Below are 20215 nucleotides of genomic sequence, written 5' to 3' on the forward strand. Positions count from 1 at the left end.
GACAAGTTCGTCTGGGTGATGACAAACCCTGTAAAATTGTTGGAATGGGTAAGGTTCTTGTAAAACAGCAGAATTGAAACGAATGGCTACTAAAGGAGGTAAGGCATGTTCCAGATCTAAAGAAAAATCTGATTTCAACAGGGCAGTTAGGCAGTGAAGGTTGTGTGACAACTTTCACAGATAAAGCTTGGAAGGTCACAAAAGGAGCCCTGGTAATAGAAAAAGGTGAAAAGGTTGGTACATTGTATTTATGCAATGGTATTTCTAACTCTGTTAATGCTTTGACTTCCAAAGGAGCAGATGCAGCATTATGGCATCATAGGCTCGAACACATGAGTGAAAAAGGGATGAAGATTCTTCACTCAAGGAATTTGTTGCCAGGTTTGAAGAATGTTGATTTGGGCTTCTGGGAGAACTGCATTTATGGAAAACAGAAGAGAGTCAGATTTCTCAGAGTTGGGAAAGAAAAGAAGAACGAAAAATTAGAGCTTGTGCATACAGACGTATGGGGACCTGCTCAGGTATCATCTCTTGGTGGCTCTCGTTATTATGTTACTTTTATTGATGATGCAACTAGAAAAACTTGGATTTATTGTATTAAGAATAAATCTTATGTATTTGATACTTTCAAGAAATGGAAAGCTTTGGTTGAGATTGAGACAGGAAAGAAATTGAAGTGTCTTAGATCAGACAATGGAGGTGAATATTGCAGCAAAGAGTTTGATAGGTACTGTTCAGAGCATGGAATTCGCAGAGAGAAGACAGTTCCAAGAACACCACAAGAAAATGGTGTGTCAGAAAGGATGAACAGAACAATCATGGAGCGTGCAAGGTGCATGAGGTTGCATGCAGGATTACCTTTACAGTTTTGGGCAGATGCTGTAGATACTGCTGTTTATCTAATAAACATAGGGCCTTCAAGTTCCTTGGATGGTGGTGTTCCAGAGGAAGCATGGACAGGTAGAAAGGTAAACTACTCTATTTTAAAGCCTTTTGGTTGTGAGGCCTTTGTCCATATTGATAAAGAAAATAGAACAAAGCTTGAGGCAAAGTCAAAGAAATGTACCTTTATTGGATATGGTGTTAATGATTTTGGTTATCACTTATATGATTACGAAAATCACAAAATCATTAGGAGCAGAGATGTAATATTCAATGAAAAGGTCTTGTATAAGAATCAGTTGCAGGAAAAGAAACAGGAAAAGGAAAACAAGGAATACGGAGTCCTTGATGAAATCACTGAAAAAGTAAAGGTGCCTGAAAATAATAATAATCAACAACCACAACAACAGCAACCACCACAACAGCAACAGGCACCCCAAACACCTGAAAGTGGTGTTAGAAGATCTACCAGGATAGGTAGACCTCCTAAACGATACTCTCCTTCATTATATTATTTATTGTTGACTGATTCCAGTGAACCTGAATGTTATGAAGAAGCAATGCAGGTTGAAAAAAATAAGAAGTGGGAGGTAGCCATGGAAGAAGAGATGGACTCCTTAATGCATAACCAGACTTGGGATTTAGTCAGGTTGCCTGCAGGAAAAACTACATTGAAGAATAAATGGGTTTACAGGCTGAAGGAAGAAGATGGAGGAAAGCAAAGGTACAAAGCTAGACTTGTGGTGAAGGGGTTTGCACAGAAGAAAGGTATTGATTTTGATGAAATATTTTCTCCTGTTGTTAAAATGACTTCAATCAGAACTATTTTAAGTCTTGTAGAAGCTGAAGATTTGCATCTTGAGCAGTTAGATGTAAAGACAACCTTTCTCCATGGGGATTTGGAGGAAGAGATATATATGCAGCAGCCACAAGGATATGAGGTGAAAGGGAAGGAGAAACTTGTGTGCAGGTTGAAGAAGAGCTTGTATGGTTTAAAACAGGCTCCAAGGCAGTGGTATCTACAATTTGACAAGTTTATGTTTGAACAAGGTTATACTAGATGTCACTATGATCATTGTGTTTATCTGAAAAAGCAAAATGATGGCAGCTATATTATATTGTTATTATATGTAGATGACATGCTTGTTGCAGGATCTAACATGCAGGAAATAAATGTGCTCAAAAGAAAATTGGCAAATTCATTTGCAATGAAGGATTTGGGTGCTGCAAAACAAATCCTTGGTATGAGAATAACTAGAGACAGGAAAAATAGAAAATTAACATTGTCTCAGAATGAGTACATACAAAAGGTGTTGAAAAGATTTAACATGCAAAATGCAAAACCAGTTAGTACACCTTTTGCCAGCCATTTCAAACTTAGCAAAGAAATGTGCCCAAAGACCCAAGAAGACATGGATTATATGTCTAAAGTTCCATATGCATCAGCAGTTGGAAGTTTAATGTATGCAATGGTCTGCACAAGGCCTGATATTGCACATGCAGTTGGAGTTGTAAGCAGGTACATGAACAATCCAGGAAAGGAACATTGGATGGCAGTGAAATGGATTCTCAGATATTTGAGAGGTACCACAAATCAGGCATTATGCTTTGGTGGTTCAAACATATCCCTACAAGGATATGTTGATGCAGATATGGCAGGTGACAGAGATAATAGGAGGAGCACTACAGGATATGTATTTACTGTCGGAGGAACAACTGTCAGTTGGGTTTCAAAAATCCAAAGTGTTGTTGCACTCTCAACAACAGAAGCAGAGTATGTTGCTGCTACAGAGGCTAGTAAAGAAATGATTTGGTTACAAAGGTTTATGGGTGAATTAGGTAAGGAGCATGATATGGGCATGTTATACAGTGATAGTCAAAGTGCCATTCATCTTGCAAAGAACTCAGCATTTCATTCCAGGACAAAACACATATAGCTCAAGTACCATTTCATACGATCAGTGTTGGAAGATGGAGAGTTGAAGCTGGAAAAGATACACACTAGCCAGAACCCTGCAGATCTGCTAACAAAAGTTGTAACCAGGGAGAAACTGAGAATATGCTCAGTTTCAGTTGGTCTTCAAGGATGACGATGAAGATGAGAAACAGCCAGGTCCAAAGAGGAGTCATTGTCCAGCAAATGGAGCGGCGGTGGAGTTGCTACAATCAGTCTCCAAGTGGGAGATTGTTGGGTGTGGAGCCTGATTATCTTCTATAGTACCGGCATTTTGGACCCTAGTTCAAAATGGGGCGGCAACACCGCCCGTAAAATGATCGCTGCCGTGGGGGAGCCCCCCCCTGGCGGGGGGTTTCGGGGGTAGCGCCCGAGAAGCAAAAAACAACTGTAAAATTGCCTTGTAAAAGTATAGTAATTTCTAGTCAATTTGGGCCGTTCATTAGGTGGATGATCTGACGGTAGAACTTATGGTTAGTTTAGGGTTTTTTTCCCTAGAAGGCAACCCCTCTCTTTATATGAGGGCATTGTATTTGAGGCTGTGATATATATGTGTATTCGGTGAGCGAGAAACATAGAGGTGAGACTGTGAGAGAAAACAGAGGATATTACAGCAGTTTTGTTGTAGGTTGTATCACTTCATTTTGCTGGATAATAGAAAGGAAGGACTGGCTGTTCGGGGTGGACGTAGCCCAAACTGGGTGAACCACGTATATCTGTGTCTCTCTTGTTTTGTGCGTTTTCCGTGTTTATATTTCTGCAATATTTTATGTGTTCCATTGCTCCGTAATATATAATTTTCTAACAGGTCCATCAGCATTTCTCATATGAAATGGTGACGATCATTATCCATCATTATAAATCATTATTGGTGACAGAATTTGTATGTCACTACAACACCTATACTTTTGGCGACACCACCTTTGGTGACGTTCAGTTTTTGGTGACAAATGCTCTTTTGACAGTCACCAATAAGCTTAGAGTGACATTTTTTGCCCCTCACCAATGTCCTTTTTACTTGTAATGCATCCTACTTTTATTGATGAGCATCTTTGTGTGCTAGATGAAATAAAAATGCATGTAAAATACTTGTTACATATGCACCAGAGGGAGTCTGGGAGGAGAACAAGAAGGAATTGGTTGGAAAGTGTTAGATTTCGTGATCATTATCTGGTTGATTTGAATTGGTGTTGCTTTTGTCATTAGTCCGGTTTTGTTTTGGAAGAGGTTATTCCATAGATGAATTTTTATGGAATGTTTCAAGTTCAATTTTTTAGTGGAATTGTTTGATGTAAAGAAAACAAAAAATCTATGTTAAGACTCAATGTTCTTTCTCTGGTTGTAATGTTGGTGAAATTGAATTTTTTTCTCGTTGTTGTTGTTATGTAGAAAATTGTATATCTCTGGTCTTAAAATGTCCTATTATGTTGTTCTTCTTTAAATCCAATGTGTGCAATTTAGATGTGTTTTTTGCATTTATGTTCCTTTGCTCCAATGGTAGTGTTACTATTTTATTTTTTTCTCTTGCATTTGTAATTGTTTTGGTCTTTTGTGTGGGCCCCTTCACATTTTTCATGTATTTCATAAATGAAAATATTATTGACGTTTATCATATTATTGTTGTGCTTTCATGTTCTTGTTGTTTATATCAATATTCTTGAGATTTATACCATTGACATTAATGTATTTATGGGTTAAAATTTATTTATTGTTTATAATGTAGTGATATAAATGTGTTATTATTAATGTGATGATGATTTATCATGTTTTAATTCTTTATAGTGTATTATTATTAATGTATTCATATTAATTTTATGTATTGATGTCTTAATGGTTTACAATGTCGTTCTTATATTGGTTGTGTTTTATGTTTATTATTCTTATTTTGTGTTATAGAATTATTTACATTTATAATATTGATGCCATAGACTTAGGGCTTAGGGGTTTTAAAATATTTAATATGACATATATTCTCTCATTTTCAAAACCAATCATCGTGAGCATTATCGAACATTGCATTATAACAAAGATTGTCTTGAGATGAAAACCATAATCAACCATGGTGAATCATGGTCAACCATGGTCCAACGTCGCATTGTAACAAATATTGTCTCAATATGAAAATCAATGATGGTTAAGGATGGTCATTGATATTTATTTTTCGATTTATAATATTTATCGTGGGGTTTAAACAACTTGGATTTATAATATTAATCCATTGGGGTTAAAATATCAATCCTTTTCGTTTTTAATATTGATCCCTTGCATTTTTTGATCCCTTAGGTTTATAATATTTTTCTCTTGGGTTTATAATATTAAACCCTTGGGTTTATTTGTTCTTTGAGTTTATAATACTAATAATTCCTTTGGTTTATCATTTTATCCCTTGGGTTTATTAATCCCTTGACTTTAAAATATTAATTGCTAGGGTTTATTAATCATTTAGGTTTTTAATATTAGTTTGTTGGGTTTATTTATTCCTTGGGTTTATTGATTTCTTGGGTTTATTAATAATTTGTTTTATAATATTAATGCCTTGGGTTTATAAAATTAAAAATGCATTGGGTTTATTCATCCCTTTTATTTATAATATTAATAATCCTTGGATTTATAATAACAATAATCCCTTCGATTTATTAAACCCCAATATTAAGGGTTTAATCTATTAGGTTTATAATGTTTATCCCTTTAGTTTATTTATTCTTTGGGTTTATAACACTAAAAATCTCTAAGGTTTATTGATTGCTTGGGTTTATCATATTAATAATCATGCGACTTTATCAATCCTTTGTTTTTAAATATTAATTCCTAGGCTTTATGAATCTCTTGTGTTTGTAATATTGATCCCTTTTGCTTCTTGATCCCTTAGGTTTTTAATATTTATCCCTTGGGTTCACTAATTCATTGGGTTTATAATATTAAATGGTTGGGTTTATCAGTTCCTTGGGTTTATAATATTAATAATCCCTTTGGTTTATTAATCCCTTGAGTTTAAAATATTAATTCTTAGGGTTTATTAATCTCTTCGGTTTTTATATTGGTTTGTTGGGTTTATTAATTCCTCAGGTTTATTAATCACTTGGATTTATTAATCCTTTGTGTTTATAATATTATTTTGTTGGGTTTACTATTTCCTTTTAGTTTACTATTTCCTTGGGTTTATAATATTAATTGATCAGGTTTATTTGTTATTTAATCTTATAATATTAATAATTCCTTGGGTTTATCATTTGATCCCTTAGGTTTATTAATCCCCAATATTAAGGTTTAAATAAATTCCTAAGGTCTAATATTAATTCCTTATGTTTACAATGTTTATCCCTTCAATTTATTACCCTGTTGCTTTTATAATATTAACAATCCCTAGGATTTATTGATCCCTTGGGTTTATAATATTCATAGTCATGTGGGTTGATCAATCCTTTGGGTTTAATATATTAATTCCTAAGCTTTATTAATCCCTTATGTTCTTAATATTGATCCCTTGCAATTTTTGATCACTTGTGCTTCTAATATTTTTCCCTTGGGTTTATTAATTCCTTGGGTTTATAATATCAAATGCTTGGGTTTCTTCTTTATTCAAGTTTAAATATTAATAATTTCTTTGGTTTATCATTTAATTCCTTGGTTTTATTAATCGCCTAAGCTTAAAATATTAATTCCTAAGGTTTATTAATTGTTTGGGTTTTTAATATTAGCTCGTTGGGTTTATTGATTCCTTGGATATATTGATCCCTTGCATTTATTAATCATTTGTTTTTATAATGTTAATGCCTTGGGTTTATTGATCTACTGTATTTGTAGTATTAATGTCCCTTGGTTTTATAAAACACCAATATTAAGGGTTAAATATTTCTCCAACTATTTATGATTATGTCAATATCACAATAGATTAATCTAATATGGAAATCAGCAATGGTCAACCATGTTTATTTTAGGGTTTATAATAGTCATGTTAGGGTTTATAAGTTTTATCCCTTAGGTTTATTATTTCGTTGGATTTATAATTTCAATCCTTTCAGTTTATTGATCTAAGGGTTCATATTCGTAGGGTTTAATATTATTCAACAATGATCGACAATAAACAACCATGTTTGACCATGATCAACCATGGTCCAACATCGCATTGTGACAAGGATTATCCCAATATGAAAATCAACCGTGGTCAACCATGTTTATTTTAGTATTTTTAATATTTATCTAAGGGTTTTTATACCTTGGGTTTATAATATTACTCCCTTGGGTTTAATGTTATTCCCTTGGGTTTAAAATCCCTTGGGGTTTTAGTATTAATCACTTGGGTTTATTATTCATTTGGTTTTATAATATCAATCCCTTGGGTTTATTATTCTCTTAGGTTTATAATGTTAATCGTGGTAAACCATTATCAATCATAGCGAACCATGATCAACCATGGTTGAATGTCACATTGTGACAAGGATTGTCTCACCATGAAAATAAACCATGTTTATTTTGTCTCAATATGAAAATCAATGATGATTAAGGATGGTTATTGATATTTTCTTTTTTTGATTTGTAATATTTATCGTGGGGTTTAAAAAACTTGGATTTATAATATTAATCCACTGGGTTTAAAATATCAATCCTTTCTATATTTAATATTGATCCCTTGCATCTTTTGATCACTTAGGTTTATAATTTTTCATGTTGGGTTTATAATATTAAACGGTTGGGTTTGTTAGTTCCTTGGGTTTATAATAATAACAATCCCTTTGGTTTATTAATCCGTTGAGTTTAAAATATTAAGTATTAGGGTTAATTACTCTCTTCGGTTTTTATATTGGTTTGTTGGCTTTATTGATTCATCGGGTTTATTAATCGCTTGGATTTATTAATCCTTTGTGTTTATAATATTATTTTTTGGGTTTAATATTTTCTTGGGTTTATTAATCCCCAATATTAAGGTTTAAATAATACTCCTAAGGTTTAATATTAATCCCTTAGGTTTAAAATGTTTATCCCTTCAGTTTATTAACCTGTTGAGTTTACAATATTAACGCTCCCTAGGGTTTATTCATCCCTTGGGTTTATAATATTCATTGTCATGTGGGTTTATCAATCCTTTGGGTTTAAAATATTAATTCCTAATATTTATTAATCCCTTATGTGTTGGGTGTGGAGCCTAATTATATTCTTTATTCAGAGGTATGACCACATTGGACCCTAGTTCGTAATGTGGTGGCAATGCCACCCATAAATGTGCGTCACCAGGGTGGTCCAAGGGGGCTGCGACGATTATTTGCAGCCCCCTCATAGTACAATAGATGTAAAATTTCCTTGTAAAATGTTGTAATTTTGTAGTCAGTCTGGGCCATTCATTAGGCAGAGATCCAATGGTAGAAGTTATGTTTAATTTATGGTTTTTTCCCTAGAAGGAAACCCCTCGCTATATATGAGGGAATTTTATTGCGTCTATGTAGATCTGTATTCTGAGTGAGAAAGAGAGAGGAGATTGTGTGAGAGTGAAGAGGGAATTATAGTGGATATTTTGTAGCTTGTATCTCTTCAGTTTTTTGGATAATATAAAAGGAAGGACTGGTTGTTTCTCCATGGACATAGCCCAAATTATGTGAACCATGTATTATTGTATCTCTCTTGTTTTATTTGTTTTCTATGTTTATATTTTTGCAATATATTTTATGTGTTCCATTGCTCTGTAATACATAATTTTCTAACAACTGGTATTAGAGTCGAAGGTCTATTTGGCTGATAAACTTGCAGGAGAGAAGGGTTCCTAGCTCGAGTGGGAGAAATGGCGGAATATGGTAGGTTTAGGGTCGAAAAGTTTAACCACCAAAACTACCAGCTGTGGGAGAGGTAGATGGAATATTATATGTATCAGAAAGATATGTACCTACCATTGAGTATAAGGACAAAGAAGCCGATGAGTATGACAGACATAGAATGGGATATTCTCAATAGAAAGTCACTTGGAGCAATACAGTTATGCCTAGCAGCGTCAGTAGCCTTTAATATTTCAAAGGAAATGACAATAGAGGGCTTAATTTCGGCATTGGCCAAACTATATGAAAACCCTCAGCCTCAAATAAGGTATTTCTTATGAAGCACTTATTTAATCTGAAGATGTCAGAAGGTGGATTTGTCATTGATCATTTAAATGAATTTAATACAGTTACCAGTCAGTTAAGCTCTGTAGGGGTAACTTTTTATGATGAAGTTAGGGCTCTGTTATTTCTGTGCTCATTGCCAAAAAGTTGGAATGGTTTAGTTATGGCCATTAGAAACTATGTTTATGGATCTAGTACTTTAAATTTTGATGATGTTGTCAGTGCAATCCTTAGCGAAGAAATGCAACGGAAAAGCTTCAGTGAGACATCAGGTAATGCTTTGACTGCAGAGACTAGGAGAAGAAAAATGGAAAGTGGAAAGAGACCAGGATATCGCAGTAAGTCAAGGAAAGGTAGATCCAAGTCTAGGTCATGGATAGTGTGGTGTAAATGTGGGAAGAAAGGACACCTAAAGAAAGACTACAAGTCTCGGAAGGGAAAAGAGGGAGACACGCAACAAGAAAACAATCATGAAGTGAATGTGACAGGTGATGTGTTGCAAGATGCTTTGATTATTTAATTAGAAAATATTATTGATGCCTGGGTGGTAGATTCAGGGGCCTCATTCCATGCCACACCTAATAAGAAACATTTTCATGATTATGTTCAAGGATATTTTGGACAGGTTCGATTAAGTGATAATAAACCCTGTAAAATCATTGGAATGGGTACAATTTTCATAAAACCACAGAATAGAAATCAATGGCTATTGAAGGAGGTAAGACATGTTCCAAATATGAAGAAAAATCTAATTTCAATAGGGCAGTTGGGAGGTGAAGGCTGTGTGGCTACTTTTACAGATAAAACCTAGAAGGTCACTAAAAGAGCCTTGGTAATAGAAAAAGGAGAAAAGGTTGGTACATTGTATTTATGCAATGGTATTTATAATTTTGTTAATGCTTTAACCTCTGGAGGAGAAGATATGACATTGTGGCATCATAGGCTTGGGCATACGAGTGAGAATGGGATGCAGATTCTTCACTCAAGAAATTTGTTTCCAGGTTTGAAGAATGTTGATTTGAAATTTTGTGAGAATTGTGTTTATGGAAAACAAAAGAGAGTCAGATTCCTTAGATTTGGGAAAGAAAAGAAGAGAGAAAAATTAGAGCTTACGCACACAGATGTATGGGGACCTACTCAGGTATCATCTCTTTGTGGTTCTCGTTATTATGATATTTTTATTGATGATGCAACCAAAAAAACCTAGATTTATTATATTCGAAATAAATATGATGTATTTGATTCTTTCAAGAAATGGAAGGCTTTGGTTGAAAATGAGACAAGAAAAAGGTTGATGTGTCTCAGATTAGATAATCAAGGTAAATATTGCAGCAAAGAGTTTGATAGGTATTGTTCAGAGAATGTAATTCGCAGAGAGAAGACAGTTCCAGGAACACCACAAGAAAATGGTGTGTTAGAAAGGATGAACATGAAAATCATGGGTGTGCAAGGTGCATGGGATTGCAAGCAGGATTGTCTTTACAATTTTGGTAAAATGATCTAGATACTATTGTTTATCTAATAAACAAAGGGTCTTCAAGTTCCTTGCATGGTGGAATTCCAGAAGAGGCATGGATAGGTAAAAAGGTAAACTACTCATTTTTAAAGACTTTTGGCTGTGAAGCCTTTGTCCACACTAATAAAGAAAATAGAACTAATATTGAGGAAAAATCAAAGAAATGTACCTTTATTGGATATGATGTTAATGATTTTGGTTATCTCTTTTATGATTATAAAAAACACAAAATCATTAGGAGGAGAGATGTCATATTCAATGAAAATGTTTTGTATAAGGATCAGATGTAGGAAAAGAAAAAGGAAAAAGAAAAAAAAGAATACACAGTGCTTGATGAGATCAGAGAAAAAGTGAGGCTACTTGAAAATCATAATGATCAATAGCCAGAAAAACAACAACAACCACAATAGAAACAAGCACCTCAAACGCCTTAAAGTGGTGTTAGAAGATATACTAGGATAAGTAGACGCACTGAATGATACTCTCCTTCATTATTTTATGTATTGTTGACTGATTTTGGTGAACCAGAATGTTATGAAGAAGTAGTGCAGGTAGAAACCAGGAAGAAGTGGGAGTAAGCCATGAAAGAAGAGATGGGTTGCTTAGCACACAACCAGACTTGGGACTTAGTGTTGTTGGGAAAAGTATCCAATACGGAATGACCCTATCCCACTCTAAGGGTGATAGTACCTCAGCAACAATCGAAGCAAATATATCTAAGATTTCTTCTTTATGAAAGTAAAATAGGGGAGAAAGAGATCCACTAACCGATGTCTTTCGCTAATGGTTGATCCAATCTTCTCTCCTTGCTGCTTGCTTTCAATTCCTTGCCCTTTCACTGGCCCAGCTACACCAAGATCCTGCAAAATGGCAAGAGAGGGAAACTACAAGAAGCATACATTCATAATTGATTCAAGGATTAGAATAAATCAAATACACAAGTATAAAAATACACCATTGAGACACATGCATATAGAAGAACCTCAAATGCTTTATTAATGGAAGAAGTAAAGTTCAGGAAGTGATACAACCATAAGAGGCACAATCCAACATCACCTCCCAGCAGAAAGAAATATCCTCTTCACCTCCTTCAAAGCAAATCACCCAATAGTTCTAAACTCAAACCAACAGCACTTCCTTACATTCAAAAGATTCCCGCCTCTCTAGACCTCATGAGAGAGCTCTATATATAGGAGTTTTGGAGAAAGGATGAGTCAGCTTGAAGCTGGCATGAAGCTAACTAGTGTCCTCTCCCACTTCAGTTATTCTTCAGTTCTTGAGTCCACTTGGAGGTTCTTGCTTCCACTTGGAGATCTAGACCCTCTTACTCATCACCAGTCGAATTCCTTGATCCAAGTGTCATTTTGGAAGCTTCCTGGGCATTGACACCTTGAGGAATGACTGTGCCACATGTCCCAACTCGCCCAGTGCAGGTAGCCTTCTTTGCAGTTGACATTCAGCACAGGTAGACAGTGGAGCAGTTGACATTCAACACAGATGCTCAGTGGAGCAGTTGACATGATCCATAATTAGCTTGTTTTTGAGTGTTTTCAGGTGGAGAACTGCTATTCAGTGCTGTGGTTTGCTGACCTTGTTCCTCTAGGGGTAGGAACAACATGTTTAGGGACTTTGGATCCCTTAGATTATGGACATTTCATGCTTCATGCTGTAAGGCACAAAAACGTCTATAACAGTTGCCCCCTAAAGTATGAGGTCGTTTATCGGGTGAAATGCTTTATCAGGAGGATCCGAAGTTCATTCAATCGCTGAGAGGTGACCTGTAATAAAATACAATACAATACATTATTTTTCATTCTGTTTTCATGATCTAGCTGAGGCGGGCATTCCCATGCTCAGCTTTATAAATTCATTTTGGTACATAGAACAGACGATCGTCTGATGGTAGACTGATAATTCTCTGCTGAAATTATCATCCTTTGAGTAGGATGATCATCTGCTGCAATGATGTACATGTCAAATGTCTTTATATTTCATGAATATATATCGCAGCCCGGATGGATGAAACTAGATCCAGTGTCTTCAAACTCGTTCGATCTTCACTCTAAGTACAAGTCGATCCATGTGAGAATTGCGCTGAATTCGAACATGGAAAGACATCGCTTGATTACCGGTCAATAATGTAAACCGTTAACAAGCGCAAGAGGAATCACCGATAATGATAATGACCCTCAAGGTACTACAGTACAATTCATGTGGTGTGAATATAGGACTCGGCGTCGAACACCACGCAAAATCTTCTGGTCTAAGGTCATTGGTGTATACCTGTCGCCGGAAGTGAGAAACTTGTCATTGAGGCATGCAAGCTTCAAAGTACTGAGAGGGTTGTTCCTAGATCAGCTCCTTGGATAATGAGCTGATGTCGACAAGGAGTGATCCGTCAAAGGAGGGCCTTAATGAATCCCACATCAGTGACACGGAACGGAGCTAATGATTTTAGTGGAGGTGAAAACAATCTGTGACATATGATTCAGGGTGGCAATCATGGATGGATGAAGGATAATGTATGGCAGTGGATGGGACACGGTTGACTCTTTTTGAACAACATCTCTTGAACATATAATGACACTGATGCGATGGATCGGTAGCATTACCCCAAATGTGGATGGTTTGGCGAGACCATGGTGATGAGACTGGTGAATGAAACAACCCAACCCGATGTGATACGGACGAAAAGTGTCATGTTCAAGAGCGACTTGCTACCATTAAAGCTTTGAGGTTCTCCCAATTTTTCCCCAGTCATTTCTGACCAGTACCTCTTTATTTTTGTCAAGCTTGAGGAGGATAACATATGCTTGTTCTATAACCTTCCCTTCAGGCAAGACCATCGCTATGTTTTAACGAGCCTAGCGATAGGGAAACTCGTTCTCGTCTAAAGACAAGTTTGTCGCTATTTAATCATTTTAACGAGTCTAACGACGAGGAAAACTCGGTCATTTTCATTTTTAGAGAGTCTGAAAAGGTACAGAAAGTTAACTCCAAAATTCCTTTCTCGTCATCTAATCCCTTAAGTCCGAAAAAGTATAAAACACTACAGAAGGGATGAGTTTTCGATAACTTTAACGAGCCGAATAAAACAAGTGCTCGACCTTTTTGTGCAATAATCCCTCAGGTCCAAAAAGATTAAAATCTAGACGAGGGATAGCTCTTCCGGTCCTTTTAACGAGCTGGAAGGCCAAAACTCGGCAATCTTTTCATATTTTACGAGTCAGTTGAAAAGAGCTCAAAGAAGACTCGTCTTTTGAGGAACGAGTGATAAACAGGGATAGCAGCAGATTCCAGGTACAGGTTGGAATTTTCCAATCACGACAGTGTCACAAGGATGGCTAGGTGAAATCACTCTTCGCAGCTGTTCCTCAAAATAGGTAAACAATCATATGGAGGTGAATGATCGGCCAAATGATGGTGGAGGTGGCAGGTGCAAACACGACCAAGGCTTTTTATGGCTGATAAATTTACGATCACAGAGGTTATTTATCGGAATAGGTTCATTTTTTATTTAAAAATGAGCTTAAAATCTGGGGGAAACATTGCTCACTGCTTTTATTTATTTTTTAATGAGCATGAAGACCGCGTTAAAACTGCTCGGATCTTGCATTTATTTTTTAACGAGCATGAACTTGATGCTAAAACTGCTCGAAATACCAGTCATAAGATAAGAAATGTCCCCTGTGAGATCTCTATTTTTTAAGGAGTTTCATCTTCACTAAGCTTTACTCCATATCCTTTATTTATGCAAGTTCGGAAACGACTAATCCAAAAAACAGATAAATAACCACTCTTTGCTTGCACTCCAAAAGGTTTGCATGCCTCCAGGTATAAAGTACAATTTCAAGGTTGCCCCTATTTATCCATCAAAACATTTGTTTTAAAGGGTGAGGCTTACCTCTTTCAGGTTACCCAAAGATTGTTCTGTTAATCTTTCAAACTGAACACTTCCTCGGCAATGTCTACCGAAATAGACAAGGGTGAATGACTCTTGTCAAACACGTAACTTTGACAAAATAATCCTATTCCAGAACAACCCCTCTTCCATCCACGGACGGGGTACGGACTAGTCATACTCTCTCGCGGAAATTCTACCTTATACCCAAGGTTTTCTCTACCCGAAGCAGACCAGGATGCATGCCCCCTGGGTTCCAGTCCCATCTTTCCGAATCACTCGCACTCATCGGGAAGGAGGACTGGGGGTGGAGACATTTCTTGATTGAATAGACCATTCAGGGTTGGTATATGACTATTTGCGATGCGTGATCCTGGAAATGAAAGTTGGTCTACGAGCTTGACCATTCTTCCTTCGTGTGGAAAACACATTACTCTAAAGAGTGAGGAGACTATTACTCCCATGTAATATATATAGTCTCGTCCAAGGAGTAGGTTATAATCCAAGGGTCCTTGAACGACCATCACGTTCATTTGAACGGTCTTCCTTTTCAATGTAACAGGCACATTGGGCAGGATCCCTAATGGTCGACTGGTTCCTTTATCGAAACCCGAGAGATTTCTTATCTCAGGCAAAAGCGTCGGGGAACCCAGTGCTTTCCAAGCAATAGAGGAAAGGATACTCACAGATGCCCCTTCATCAATGATAGTGCCAGCCATTACCATTCTGTATATTTGGACTATGATTCCGAATGGTATACTGGCTGGCAACCGGGGTCTGCCTAGTTGGTTCCAATCAAAGGATACAACTAGGTTGCTTGGTGGTGGGACCGAATATACGGCCGGATATGACCCTGACGATGTTCCTTCCTGCGATAAAGGAATGGGCGCATTGCCCTGATGCTCATCAAAGTCTGTGTTGATGAAAAGAATCTGGATGGTGTCATCCTTATTCTCTTCAGTGAGGGTGTCATTTGAAGATGAATCTTCAGTGATGGTGTCATTTGACGATGAAACTTCTGAAGGAAGAACCGGGTCAACTGCCGTTTTGACCTTTGGACTTTCGTCCGGTCTGGATTCAGTAGGTTCATTTTCAATGACTGACGCTTCAGCTGACCACTTGAGCGGGCGAGCTGTATTCTCAACCAACGAAGGACTTGGCACGAGTTTTTTGTATCCAGGAGGAAGTCTCAACGGTGAAACCGGACGATCTTCCAAAACTCTCTTCGCTTCGTCTAAGAAGGGACAACGGTGGATGGCGTGATCGCCTTCACACAGTCTGCAGGGGGATCTTGCTCCCCCTCTTTGTCTTGAACCTTCACTTTCACTGGTTGACGGTAAGCATTCAACATGGCTATCAGAGGTTGATGCTCCCAAATTGTGCAAACGAGGGGACCAGTCCCTTAGTATCCGGGGAATACAGGGACAATCTCTATGGAAGTGGTCTCCTCTACATATGACACATGGCGATTTAGGCCCGGTCTGTGCTGTGTGTGGATTTTTGTCAGATGTCCTTTGCTTGCCCCTAGTCGCCTTAGGCTCCTTCTTCTTCTTCTCTCTCTTCTTCTTCTCCTTCTTCTCCATGGGAGCTTGGCTTTTGCCGGCTCTACCTTGCGAAGATGAAGGATTGGAGGAAGAGTTATAGGAAGTAGAAGGCTGGTGGGCAGCTCTAGACTCATCTAACTGTTGACTCGACTGTTCAGGAACCATGGTGTTCTGAACTACATTGGTTGAGAATAGCCAAATTGGCAGGCCAATTGTCAGTCCTGGAAGCGATAATGTGGCCATGTGGGGCGCACCAACTTCTACCCAAGAGGAGAAAGGACTAGGACTTCCATCATGTGGAATTCCTTGGTTGGGGTGTTCCATGTTCTCAACCTACAGATCAACGCAGGAATAGGAGGTGATTATGTTCCGTTTAAAATAAATTTTATAACGACGCTTTAGACACAACTTGCTTTTTCACTTTTTAAGAGTCGAGAAAAAGCTAAAGATGACTCTACTCTCCTTTGATGTTTTAACGAGCCCGAAGTGACAAATGCTCGGATGGACTTTTTCAGTTATAGAGTTTGAAAAAGGCCAAAAGAAACTGCTCTGGAGATCTAGGCAGAGGGTGTGCCAAACCTTTCGCAAAACCACAGAATACTTTTTACGGTACGAGTGGTCGATCTTTGTGAATGTTGTGTTCACTGCATTGCGATCGGTAGGGCGGCCGGCACTGTTTCCTATGGATAAAGGCGTTGTTCCTATAGGGGTCTCCCAATATATACGCGATGGTACGTGGGAGCACAAGTCCGTATTGATACTTATCGCTTCACCGTGGAGGAATCACCCAACCACTCAACGCTAAGATATCAAGTTTAACGACGCCGGAACACGTCTCTAGCTTAGACCTCTATGTGTTTGCGTTATGTTTCAAAGCATTGTTATGTAAATTCAATTTATTTTAAGGTTGATCTTGTTTAGCAGTTTGCCTTTATGGATCACCACGAGATGTATAATACAACTTCCTAAATGCAGTCTAAGATGATAAGCAAGCTTTTCAATCTTTCAACTTTGAAAATCTTAACTACTGAGGGAAAAGAAAGACATCATCTTTTCGCACAGATCATAGAGCACACACTAATGCACTTTTTCCTAAATCAACATGCAAGCTGTCAAAATGCACATGCACAATGCAGGTATTTCTTTTCTCTTTCTTAATGTTGATGTACTACAAAAAGAAAGTTGTTGTATAACTTTGAATTCAATTTCAAGTGAAAGCAAACAAGCTTTGTCCAAAATCAAAAGACACCTTAAGATTTACTTGTTTCGACACTAGAAATATATAAATTCAAACCATATGACGAAATAAAAAGCTCAATCAACTATGAACAGCAAACAAACTAACTCTTAAGATCAAAATGACACTTATCACATGTCTAGATCTAAGAGGCCACAGCAGGACTAGTTCACTTTTCGTTATGGGAAACTGCAGATGATATAAGAAATACACAAAGAACAAATACAGTTTCTTTATACAACCGAGGCGGAATAGTGGTAAGGAAAGTTGGTTTCAGATAGGCACATTGACTGATAACAGGCTGCAAAAACAAGGATGAAAACAGGGCAATAAACAGCAGGGAACCCCAGTTGCACAAGGCAAAACTGGTTCAACACAGGTAGTACACTGTCAGTTTGACATTCAGTGCAGGTATCCCCTTTGGGACCTGCGATGAAATGCAGTCTGCCTTCACAGTGCCTGCAATGAAGAGATAAACTTTCGTTTTTCTCAGTTTCCGGGTTACAGATTGCTCAAAAATTCACAGGTTTTGGCCAAATCAAAAGCTATCAATCAAGTACACACTAAAGGATGAAAAGGAGGATGAAAAGCTATCACCACGAGCTCTTCAGAGTCCTTGTGGATCAGCTCTTCAAATCATAAACATGCCCAGAAACTGAGCTAGAGTAGCTGCCCTCTACTTTGCATTTGAAAGATACAAATGCAGCTCGATTCGATACTCCCTGTGTTTAGGAAATGAATAGAAAAAACACAAACAACCAACAAGATACGATCCCCATTGGAGTCGCCAATTTGTTGTTGGGAAAAGTATCCAATACGGAATGACCCTATCCCACTCTAAGGGTGATAGTACCTCAGCAACAATCGAAGCAAAGCTATCTAAGATTTCTTCTTTATGAAAGTAAAATAGGGGAGAAAGAGATCCACTAACTGATGTCTTTCGCTAATGGTTGATCCAATCTTCTCTCCTTGCTGCTTGCTTTCAATTCCTTGCCCTTTCACTGGCCCAGCTACACCAAGATCCTGCAAAATGGCAAGAGAGGGAAACTACAAGAAGCATACATTCATAATTGATTCAAGGATTAGAATAAATCAAATACACAAGTATAACAATACACCATTGAGACACATGCATATAGAAGAACCTCAAATGCTTTATTAATGGAAGAAGTAAAGTTCAACAAGTGATACAACCATAAGAGGCCCAATCCAGCATCACCTCCCAGCAGAAAGAAATCTCCTCTTCACCTCCTTCAAAGCAAATCACCCAATAGTTCTAAACTCAAACCAACAGCACTTCCTTACATTCACAAGATTCCCTCCTCTCTAGACCTCATGAGAGAGCTCTATATATAGGAGTTTTGGAGAAAGGATGAGTCAGCTTGAAGCTGGCATGAAGCTGACTAGTGTCCTCTCCCACTTCAGTTATTCTTCAGTTCTTGAGTCCACTTGGAGGTTCTTGCTTCCACTTGGAGATCTAGACCCTCTTACTCATCACCAGTCGAATTCCTTGATCCAAGTGTCATTTTGGAAGCTTCCTGGGCATTGACACCTTGAGGAATGACTGTGCCACATGTCCCAACTCGCCCAGTGCAGGTAGCCTTCTTTGCAATTGACATTCAGCGTAGGTAGACAGTGGAGCAGTTGACATTCAGCGCAGATGCTCAGTGGAGCAGTTGACATGATCCAGAATTAGCTTGTTTTTGAGTGTTTTCAGGTGGAGAGCTGCTATTCAGTGCTGTGGTTTGCTGACCTTGTTCCTCTAGGGGTAGGAACAACATGTTTAGGGACTTTGGATCCCTTATATTATGGACATTTCATGCTTCATGCTGTAAGGCACAAAAATGTCTATAACACTTAGTCAGGTTGTCTATAGGTAAAACAACATTGCAAAATAAATGGGCTTATAGGTTGAAGGAAGACGATGGAGGTAGAAAAAGGTATAAATCTAGGCTTGTGGTGAAGGGGTTTGAACAGAAAAAGGGTGTAAACTTTGATGAGATATTTCTTCTATTGTTAAAATGACTTCAATCAGAACTATTTTAAGTCTAGTAGCAGCTGAAGATTTGCATCTTGAGCAGTTAGATGTAAATACAACCTTTCTCCATTGGGATTTGGAGGAAGAGATATATATGTAGCAGCCACAAGGATATGAGGTAAAAGGGAAGGAGAAACTAGTGTGCATGTTGAAGAAGAGGTTGTATGGCTTAAAACAGACTCCAAGGTAGTGGTATCTAAAATTTGGCAGGTTTATGTGTGAGCAAGGTTATACTAGATGTCACTCTGATCATTGTGTTTATCTCAAAAGGAAAAATGATGACAACTATATTATATTGTTATTGTATGTATATGACATGCTTGTTGTAGGTTCTAACATGCAGGAAATCAATGTGCTCAAAAGAAAATTGGAGAACTCATTTGAAATGAAGGATTTGGGTGCTGCAAAAGTAATCCTTTGTATGAGAATAACTAGAGATAGGAAGAATCGAAAATGAACATTGTCTAAGAGTGAGTACATAGAAAATATGTTGAAAAGATTTAATATGTAGAATGCAAAACGAGTTAGTATACCTTTGGTTAGTCATTTCAAACTAAGTAAGGAGGTGTGTCTCGAGACTCAGGAAGAAAGGACTTATATGTCTAAAGTTCCATATGCATCAGCAGTTGGAAGCTTAATGTATGCATTGGTCTACACAAGGCCTGATATTTCACATGTAGTGGGAGTTGTAAGCAGGTACATGAACAATCTAGGAAAGGAACATTGGATGGCAATGAAGTGGATTCTAAGGTATTTGAAAGGTACCACAAATCAAGCATTATTCTTTCGTGGTTCAAACATTTCTCTATAGGGATATGTTGATGCAAATATGGTGGGTGATTGAGATAATAGGAGGAGAACAACAGGGTATGTGTTTACTGTAGGTGGAGCAGCTGTCAGTGGGGTTTCAAAACTGCAAAGCGTTGTTGCACTCTCAACAACAGAAGTAGAGTATGTTGCTGCTAAAGAGGCTAGTAAAGAAATGATTTGGTTACAAAGGTTTCTGGATGAATTGGGTAAGAAGCAAGAGATGGGAAAGTTATATAGTGACGGC

The sequence above is a fragment of the Pinus tabuliformis genome, chromosome Q (assembly GCF_031772625.1).
Source record: "Pinus tabuliformis cultivar Carrire ecotype Pingquan chromosome Q, CPIR1, whole genome shotgun sequence".
Taxonomy (NCBI): domain Eukaryota; kingdom Viridiplantae; phylum Streptophyta; class Pinopsida; order Pinales; family Pinaceae; genus Pinus; species Pinus tabuliformis.